A 10,514-nucleotide genomic window follows, 5' to 3' on the forward strand; every position below is an offset into this window, starting at 1 on the left:
GGGCACTTATACATGGCTCACCATGGTTGCAGATCTCGAACTACAACTCTTTGCTGATCCCAAATAAACACATTTTGCCTGGAGAAATAACTGGCAGTCTGTTTATTTTAGGTCAAGACTAATAAACTGTTCTTTCAAAAGCAGTTGTCTCTGTGTCTGTCATCCTGTCATATCTGATTAAACCTCAGTTGCTTTTTAAAACATTGGGGCAAAGTTGTGGTCAAAGTGGAAGGGAATCCATTACAGGAGATCTTTCTGATATTCAAAATGATTCTGTCTACTAAGCATAATTTATTCACCAACTTTTCAGTCACATGTGAAGATAATAACTTACCTAGTAATTTCTCTAACCAGATCATGACAGGTGACCCTCCACCAGCAATGTCAATAACTGGGGGAAAGTTTGAATTCATCATAAATCCTTAGAACTACGTTGTGAGAGGAAAAATAATTCTATTTATGTGAGAATTCCCAGTGATTGAAATTAAGTTGTAAAAATCATATTGCAAACACTAATTTTCAGACAAGTACTCAGCCTTCACACCTCTCAGTCTCCATGGCTGTGGCAGAACTTGCATCCAATTTTTGTACTGATGATGTCATCTATGACAAAGTAATAGACATTGGAAGAGTTGCCCCTGTGGGTTCAGTATCTATTCAACACAGTGTGGAAGGAAAGATGTTTTTAATGAAACTGTGCTACTTTCATTCCTCTCACCATTTGAAGTTAAAACTAAGTTTTATAATTCAGAGATGAGTGACTTGTTTCTTGAAATCCAGATTCAGAATATTTCATCTTCAACTGTCTTTATACAAAAGGTTTCCTTAAAGCCGTCTGAAATGTACACTGGGGCAGAATTAAATACTGTCTATCAGGCTGGAGAAGATGAGTGTACCTTTGGAATGAGAACTTTTTGTAGTCAATGGAAGGACGCCAGTATTTATACCAGCTTCAGCTCAAGCAGGAATTTTCAGAAAAAGCTGCTACCATTAGAGGACTAGCAAAATGGGAAAATTGGATATAGTGTGGAAAAGAAATCTAGGTGAAATGGCAATGCTACAGACAATTAAAATTGAACGAGAGGCTCCAGGTTATGGAAACATGAGGCTGTCTTTGGAGACAGTCCCAGATACCGTAATTCTAGAAGTGCCTTTTCATATTACCTGTAAGATAACAAACCACAGTGATTGGAAAATGAAATTCGTTTTGAAGATGTGTGATACAGATTCTATTTGCTGGTGTGGTGATTCAGGAAGATATCTTGGAAAGCTACCTCTAAGTTCAATGCTCAATTTTACCCTGACACTACTCTCCTTACAACTGGGCTTACAAAGTGTCTCTGGCATACAAATAACAGACAAATTATTAAAGAAAATATACATCTGTGATGATGTGGCAAAAGTTTTTGTAATACTTTCCATAGTTAAAATGAGAAGCTGAAGAAAATTTCCAGTGTTATGCTCTCCAGGACATTTCACAGAAAAGCTTTTCATAGTTTTGTTAGCAGCAAAATGATCAACTAATAGCAAACATACAGGCAGATTATTTTCATTTACTTTCTTTGAAACCGTGAATGCATTAAGAATTAAACATATATTGATCTCAAAAAGAACAATCTTGACTTTGATCTTATTTGAAGTATTTTCCAATTCTAAATTTATATGTTTCCTAATATTTGTGACTTGATTAAGGTCATTACAGGTAGCCGTTGAAGTTTTTTTTTTCAGAATGAGGTCACCATTTAAAAATGATTATAACTGCTTTCCAGAAATCCTTAATAGCATTCAACACTTCCTTTTTCAGTAAAGCTGGTATTGAGAGAAAATAAAATCTTAGAAGTCTACTGATAATTAAATTAAATTAATTATTATGGTTTACTTCATAAAATTTAAGCTTACCCTGTTTTATTATTTTCCTCTTTCATTTTCACTCAACAGAGAACGATCAATGGCAGTGCTTAATATAATTACGGATGGTCCTCATTATTTAAACTTGTTGACACTTGCTACTTGGAAAATACATAATCTTTTCTAATAGTATTCCAAATTATTGGGGCTATAGGAGCGCATTCATGTGACACACTGAACTGTCTCTTTTCTATTTACTTATCTTGGTAAAATTATGTGAACTGTGGAGCTGGTTCATTTCCATCAGTTATTCCTGCAAGGGCCCTGTGAATACTACTTGGATTACTCACTTTGTTCTTAACCATTAATGTAATACATTCTTTCCCTTTTATCCCAAACCAAAAATCAGCCTTTAAAAAATAAACTTAAAATGAACCACTTACTTTCTTAAGTAGATTTAGTAGGTTCATAAATTTTGGTATGGGGTCTGGAACTCTAAACCAAAATGGACACTTAACCAATGAGTGAAAGCGCAAGGACTTGCTCTTACTTCTGTCTCCCACAAAAACTGATCTCCTAATCATTGTTGAGGCTGGTATGAGGAAGGGATGTGTATTAGAATTTTTTAGTGCTATCTTTAAAAAAGTATTCTCCAATATTTTATTCACATATCAGTTTTTCTTGAGGAAAATAAAACCATCTCAGACATTAGCTGATCATTGACTTTTGAGAATACAAGATCCATGTTTCAATAATGATATTTTCCTTAAGTCTCTACTCCTCCACATTGAGTTTTTTTCATGCTTAAGCACAACTTTCTTACTGTAGAAGCAATTCATGAATGCTTTATCCATAGAAATAACAAATTATAGACTCCCTCCATTTGCTCCTTTAGGCCCAGGAGTGGTAGTGGATTTCCTGCTATTTTTAGCTTTGGGTTACTGTCTTTATCTCCTTTCAGCTTTCCTGACTCTCTGGCCACATCTGTGTAAATAATTCCTTTACTAACTGTGACCCCACTTTCTCTTTTCTGTTGAAGACCTGGCTGATCAACATGAGCAGACATACATAAACATACACATACACACACTACAAACAAGTCCAGAATCCATAAGCCCCTTAGACACATTTTGACATTAAAATTAACAGCAAAAAGTGATGAAGGAATGTGTTTTACTCATGGAGTACAAACATTTCTGGGATCCTTGAGAGAAAATTGCTAAGAAATCAAAGACACTTAGATTGCTTCCATGTCCTGGCTATTGTAAATAGAGCTGCAATGAACATTTTGGTACATGAGTCTTTTTGAGTTATGGTTTTCTCAGGGTATATGCCCAGGATAAAGAAGATGTGGCGCACATATACAATGGAATATTACTTAGCCATAAAAAGAAATGAAATTGAGTTATTTGTAGTGAGGTGGATGGACCTAGAGTCTGTCATACAGAGTGAAGTAAGTCAGAAAGAGAAAAACAAATACTGTATGCTAATACATATATATAGAATCTAAGAAAAAAAAAAAAGGTCATGATGTGCCTAGGGGTAAGACCGAAATAAAGACACAGACCTACTAGAGCATGGACTTGAGGATATGGGGAGGCGGAAGGGTAAGCTGTGACAAAGTGAGACAGTGGCATGGACATATATACACTACCAAACGTAAAATAGATAGCTAGTGGGAAGCAGCCGCATAGCACAGGGAGATCAGCTTGGTGGTTTGTGACCACCTAGAGGGGTGGGATAGGGAGGGTGGGAGGGAGGGAGACGCAAGAGGGAAGAGATATGGGAACATATGTATATGTATAACTGATTCACTTTGTTATAAAGCAGAAGCTAGCACACCATTGTAAAGCAATTATACTCCAATAAAGATGTTAAAAAAAAATCAAAGGCAAGTGATGAAGTAAAAGGCAGGATGAAAAGCAGGGGCTAGGTAACAGATCATGGATTTCATTTTATGCCATGTTAGTATGTTAGACTTTGTGAATGGTCATAGGAGCAATCATCTTGTGCTTAAATATGCATTTCCATTTCTCCTCTCACCTGTGTTTGGATTATAGATATACAAGAGGAATGGCAATTGAAACAGTTTTGATAACTTCTGCCTTCATTCAGGCAGTAAACAAAGAGAGGTTTTACTAGGCTAGTGATAGCATGAATGTAGAAGTAGTTACAGAGAGAACAATGTTTGCAGAATTAAATAAAGGCATCCAAGAATACAATTTGGGGAACAGCTGCAGCACCTGGAGCTTGTCACTTATGTGCATTATCTACTTGATTACAGACTCTATTATTATTGAGAAAAGTTATAGGTAGTATAATTTTTCTTTTGTTACACTAGACAAGCACTGCATGTAAGTATTGGTCACTGGTACCCTTCTGACTGAATTTCCCCTTTGTTTCATTTTCTTGCTATAGTTTCTAGTGTGAGTGACTGAATGGAAAGCAGAGCTCTTGTCTGACCTGAAGAACGTGGGAAGATGAGCACATAGCTGAAGTTGGGGGGTCAGGGAAAACAATATCACATAAGGGTAAGAAAAGGTATCACAGAGTGGGGCAGGCACTGAATTCTGAAAGATTTCCATTTGAATCATGTCTCCACTTCATGAATACTGTTTGACCTGGACATGCTTAATTAACTCTTTTGACCTTTATTTCCTTACTGCTAAAATGATAAAAAGAATGAGTTCTTATATTTATTATGCCTTCATTACATATATAGCCCTTTGTGTGGACATTGCACTTTTATTTCCACAACAATCCTATGAGATAGGTAAACTCTACTATAAATGATATACTTTTTGTACTTCTAACATGACAGTTAATTCCAGCTGATTAGAAAGACCTTTGTCTAAATTTTCACATAGAATCCCCTGAAACTTTTCCAATCAATCCCCCAGAAATTGATCATTCTATTCCAACCATTCTATTCCTAGGTGAGGGGATGAGAATATATGGTAGAAGGTGTCATCACCCTATAGGAGGCAGAGTTCATCCAAAAGGTTTGCTGCATTCTTAAGCAGACAGAGGAGAGGCAGGAAGTGACCTGGTGAGGTGCTTGTCCTACTGACCTAGTGCTTACTTAGCCACAACTCAAAGATAATACATGACTGTGGATCTTAGTGTCACCAGTAGATTTCTGTGGTAATTCCAAACGCTGAAGGAGTGGCTCTCACAGTGCTGGTGACCAAAGGCATCCTTTGCCCTGACTACCGGCTTCACTTGAATCATCTGCCATGAGAGGAAGCCACTGGGCCATGGAAAGTGAGTGTGGGTCAGGATTCTTAGTCTCTGTTTAGGGGAGACAGTGTTCTCCCAGATCTCAACTCTAGATACTCACTTGGTAAGAGTGCGTGAGTTCAGCATAGTTTAAGGCTGGATCTCTGAACACACCCCAGCTCCCAGCTGTCCTCAAGGTTTTCTCATTTATGCTTGACTCAGTTACAAGTTACTACCTGGGCAAAGGCCCAGAAAAATCATCTTGCATTTGGGCTACCCACTTGGCCAGGGAGTACAGAAAAAAGGGTTTGTTCCAGGAGTCCTTGAAACCAAATCATTAGGGAATATATGGCTGATCTCTCTTCTCACATGAAATAAGGCCTATGAGACTCAAGCCTAGTTTAAGTTCTGAATTCTGTGGCTTTAGCTTGCTTTGGTCATCCTCATAATACCACTTTCTTACTTTCCCCCATTTAACAGTATGCAGAAATATCACAATGATTTCATCGCAATACATACGTTTGGGAAGCCATGTATTGCTCTTGGTCAATTTCCAGAAATGAAAATGCATTATTATTGCTGGGAGGTAAAAAGTGATTTTCAAATATAAACATTGGAGAGAGGAACAAGAGGTTTTGGTGTAAAGGAACCATTGGTTCCCTGAATTTTTTTGTTTTCTAATAATTCCAACATTTAAATGTGATTGTACCAGCTTTTCAGAAGTCACTAGTAGTGGCTGCCACTTATTATGTGGCTCAAACTGCCATCCATAAGATATGTTGTTTTCTTAGAAGCATTTTGATATTTAATTAAAATAATATAGTAAATTTGGTAATATTTTAGTTCTCCCTACAAAATAGAACTACTTAGAATTCTGTTTAAAATAATTGAGGCTAGTCCTCATTATTTAATCTTTTGACATAAGGTACCAGGACAGGACATTAATTTTTCTAATATTTTCACATTATTGGGTCACATTTATGTGAAACATTATACTGAAATTTTCAACTTTTGATATTTGTAACATTCAATTAGCAAAGGAAATGTTAAAATAGTTGACTTATTTCCATTGGTTATTATATCTATAGGGGGAGGGGTAAAATTACTTATCTTTTAATCAAACATAGTTAAAAATGGTTAAAGCCTAATGTAATTTTTTTGTCTCTTATTCAAAATCCAAAAATTGAACTTTTACCACTGAAAGTATTTAGAAATGGGCTCATAAGTCCAGAAAGAAGAACCAGTATTTGCGCTCATCTCTGTATCCCACAAAAATTTGAGCTCCTTTCCACTGTTGAGGCTTGCATGACAAAGAATTTGCTAGAGTGCTTATATTTTGGTTTGCTCATTTATTTTCATTCTTCCTATATTTTATTTTCATAGCGGTTTTTCTTTTGGAAAACAAAACCATTTCGCATATTAACTAATTACTGACTTGAGAATGTAAACACTTTACCTTTATTCTTTTTCTCTTTTTTCTCTTTTTTAATAAAAGGAAATATAGTTCATTTACAGTATTATATTAGTTTTAGGTGCCCAACATAGGAATTCAATATTTTTGTAGATTATATATAATAGATATCAATATTTTATAGATTATACTGCATTTGAAGTTATTACAAAATAATGGCTATACTCCCCTGTGCTGTACAATATATACTTGCTGCTTATTTATTTTATACATAGTAGTTTGTATCTCTTAATTCGCTACTGCTATCTTGCAGCTCTCTCCTTCCTTCTCTCCACTGATAACCACTAGTTTGTTCTCTATATCTGTCTGTTTCTGTTTTGTTATATATATTTGTTTCTTTTATTTTTAGATTCCACATATAAGTGATAACATACAGTATTTGTCTTTCTCTGTCTGGCATAATACCCTCTAGGTCCATCCATGTTGCAAAGAACAGAACTTCATTCTTATGATTGAGTAATATTCCATTGTGTGTATATGCGTGTGTGTGTGTGTGTGTATATATATATATATATATATATATATATGCCACATCTTCTTTATCCATTCATATGTTGATGGACACTTAGGTTGCTTCTTCCATGTCTTGGTTATTGTAAATAATGCTGTTATGAACATTGGGGTGTATGTATATTTTTCAATTAGTATTTTTGTTTTCTTAAGATATATACACAGCAGTGGTAATGCTAAATCATATGAGTTCTATTTTTAGTTTTTTGAGGAACCCAATACTGTTTTCAAAAGGGGCTGCACCAATTTACATTCCCACCAACAATATATGAGGATTCCCTTTTCCCCACACCCTCTCCAACATTTGTTATTTGTCGACTTTTTTTTTTTTTTTTTTTTTTTGTGGTACGCGGGCCTCTCACCACTGCGGCCTCTCCCATCGCGGAGCACAGGCTCCGGAGGCGCAGGCCCAGCGGCCATGGCTCACGGGCCCAGCCGCTCCATGGCATGTGGGATCCTCCCGGACCGGGGCACGAACCCGTGTCCCCTGCGTCGGCAGGTGGACTCTCAACCACTGCGCCACCAGGGAAGCCCCTTTGTCGACTTTTTGATGATAGCTATTCTGACAGGTAGGAAGTGATACCTCATTATGGTTTTGATTTGTATTTCCCTGATGATTAGCAATGTTGAGCATCTTTTCATGTGCTTTTTGGCCATCTATATGTCTTCCTTGGAAAAATGTCTATTCAGGTCATTTGCCCATTTTAAAATCAGGTTCTTTTTAAAATATTAAATTATATGAGCTGTTTATATATTTTGGATATCAGCTCCTAATCAGTCATATCATTTGCAAATATTTTTTCCCATTCAGTAGGCTGACTTTTTGTTTTGTCAATGGTTTCCTATGTTGTGCAAAAGCATTTAAGTTTAATTATGTCCCATTTGTTTATTTTTGCCTTTGTTTCTTTTGCTTTAGGAGACCGATCCCAAAAATATTACCATGATTTGTGTCAGTGTTCTTCCTATGTTTTCTTCTAGGTGTTTTATGGTTTCTGGCCTTACATACAGATCTTTAATCCATTTTTATATTATTTTTGTATATGGTGTTAGAAAATGTTCTAATTTCATTCTTTTACATGAAGCTGTTCAGGTTTTCCAGCACCACTTGTGAAGAGACTGTCTTTTCTCCATTATTTATTCTCATCCCCTTTGTCATAGATTAATTGACCATAGGTGCGTGGGTTTATTTCTGAGCTCTCTATTCTGTTCCATTGATCTGTGTCTGTTTTGTGCCAGTACTATACTACTTCGATTACTGTAGCTTTGTAGTATGGTCTGAAATCAGGGAGCGTGATACCTCTAGCTCTGTTCTCTGTTCTTTCTCAAGATTGTTTTGGCTATTTGGGGTCATTTATGTTTCCACACAATTTTTAAAATTAATTGTTCCAATTCTGTGAAATATGCCTTTGGTATTTTGATAGGAATTACATTGAATCTGTAGAGTGCCTGGGTAATTTTAACAATATTAATTTTTCCAATTCATTAACACTGTATTTCTTTCCATCTGTTTGTGTCATCTTCAATTTCTTTCATCTTTGTCATATAGTTTTCCGGTTACAGATCTTTAACCTCCTTAGGTCAGTTTATTCATATGCATTTTATTCTTTTTTGATGTTATGGTAAATAGGATTGTTTCCTTAATTTCTCTTTCTGGTAGTTCACTGTTAGTGTATAGAAATGCAGCAGATTTCTGCATATTACTTTTGTATCCTGCAACTTTATTGAATTCACTGGTGAGCTCTAGTGGTTTTTTTGGTGCCTTCTTTAGGGTTTTCTACGTATTGTATCATGTCATCTGTGAACAGTGAACAGTTTTACTTCTTCCTTTCCAGTTTGGATTCCTTTTATTTCTTTTACTTGTCTGATTGCCGTGACTAGGACTTCCACTGCCATGTTGAATAAAAGTGGCAAGTGTGGGCATCCTTATCTTGTTCTTGATCGTAGAGGGATTGCTTTCAGCTTTTCAACATTGAGTATGATGTTGAAGCTGTGGGCTTATCATATATGGCCTTTATTATATTGGGCTATGTTCCCTCTATACTCATTTTCTGGAAAGTTTTTATCATAAACGGATGTTGAATTTTCTCAAAAGTTTTTCTATATGTATTGGGATGAAAATACTGTGTTTACTCTTCAATTTGTTAATGTGGTGTATGCATCACATCGATTGAATTTCTGATACTGAATCATCCTTGCATTCCTGGGATAAGTCTCACTTGATCACAATGTATGATCCTTTTAATGTATTGGTGGATTCAGCTTGTTTAGGATTTTTGCTTCTATGTTCATCAGTGATATTGGTTTGTAATTTCCATTTTTGGTCATATTTTTGTCTGGTTTTGGTATCAGGGTGATTCTGGCTTCATAAAATGAGTTTGGAAGTATTCCTTCCTCTACAATTTATTGGAATATTTATAGAAGGATAGCTTCCCTGCTCTGGTGGGACAGCAGGACATGCCCCAGGGCTTGTATAGCATGTTGTTTGGGGAACCAGATCAAGCAAGAGTGTGCACTGGATTCCCTTGTCAAGTGAAGCCACTGATTTTATTCTGCAGATTGTGAAAGCCATGAGCTGTGATTTCTGTTCGTGTGCCACTGTAAGCGGATCTGTTGGATGGACTACACAGTTTCCTGTGTGTTCTTGTTATGTTCACTGCTTGAGTGGGCTGAAGGCTGTATTAAATAGTGAACAGGGCTATAAATTATTTTTCCTGCCTGGGTGCAGTGAGAAAAGCAGCTGCAAGGCTAGCAATGCTTTTTTTGTGGTCTCGACTCAAGACTGTCTGCATTCCATGCTTCATGGTCAAATAGGGCCATTGACTTTGCTCTGAAGACTATTGTGTCTACTCACCCACCTCTTGGCTTGAGCATTGGTGGGTTATGCAGCTTCCAAGAATTCTCACCACCCCTTCTGGTTACATGGGGCCAGGAACCATGTTCTACTGCAGGGAAGGTTATGACTCAGCTCTCCAGCTTGGGCGGGACAAGGAGGGCCCACTTCAGACAACTCCCCCAAATTTTCTTGAACAGGCTTTCTGGTTGGGTGAGGCTGGGAGCTACACTTGGCAACAGGTGTGGCTATGAATTAATTCCCTTGCCTGGGGATAGCAGGAGAACTTTCCATGCACAGTACTTGTTTTGCTCTGAGGGTTATCAGTTCTGCCCACCTGATTCTCAGCTCTACCTTGCTGGGTTACACAGCAAAGTGCATTGCAGATATTCTTGCCAGCCCTTCTGTTCAGATAGGGCTTGTAGATATACTTTGTATTGTGTGGGGCTATGACTCAGCTCCTTTGCCTTATTGTGGACAAAGCAGAATCCAGGACTGGCAAAATCTTCATTTGAGGATCCTAATCAGGCAGACCTGCACCCCACCAAGTTCTCTGGTCAGAGCATGCCACTGACTTGGTTCTGTGGATGAACAAAACTGCTGACTGGGACTGCTACTTGGCCTCTGTGGGTAGGA

At 37.1% G+C, this 10,514-nt stretch overlaps 1 pseudogene; it reads left to right on the top strand.

Annotated features, from left to right (window-relative positions):
• The first annotated feature begins 556 nt into the window (after positions 1-556).
• On the top strand, positions 557-1,441 carry LOC113614242 (trafficking protein particle complex subunit 13-like; annotated as a pseudogene).
• Positions 1,442-10,514: the final 9,073 nt, after the last annotated feature.

This window comes from Aethalodelphis obliquidens, unplaced genomic scaffold, assembly GCF_003676395.1.
Source record: "Aethalodelphis obliquidens isolate GAN/ISIS:26980383/991018 unplaced genomic scaffold, ASM367639v1 scaffold92, whole genome shotgun sequence".
NCBI classification, from domain to species: domain Eukaryota; kingdom Metazoa; phylum Chordata; class Mammalia; order Artiodactyla; family Delphinidae; genus Aethalodelphis; species Aethalodelphis obliquidens.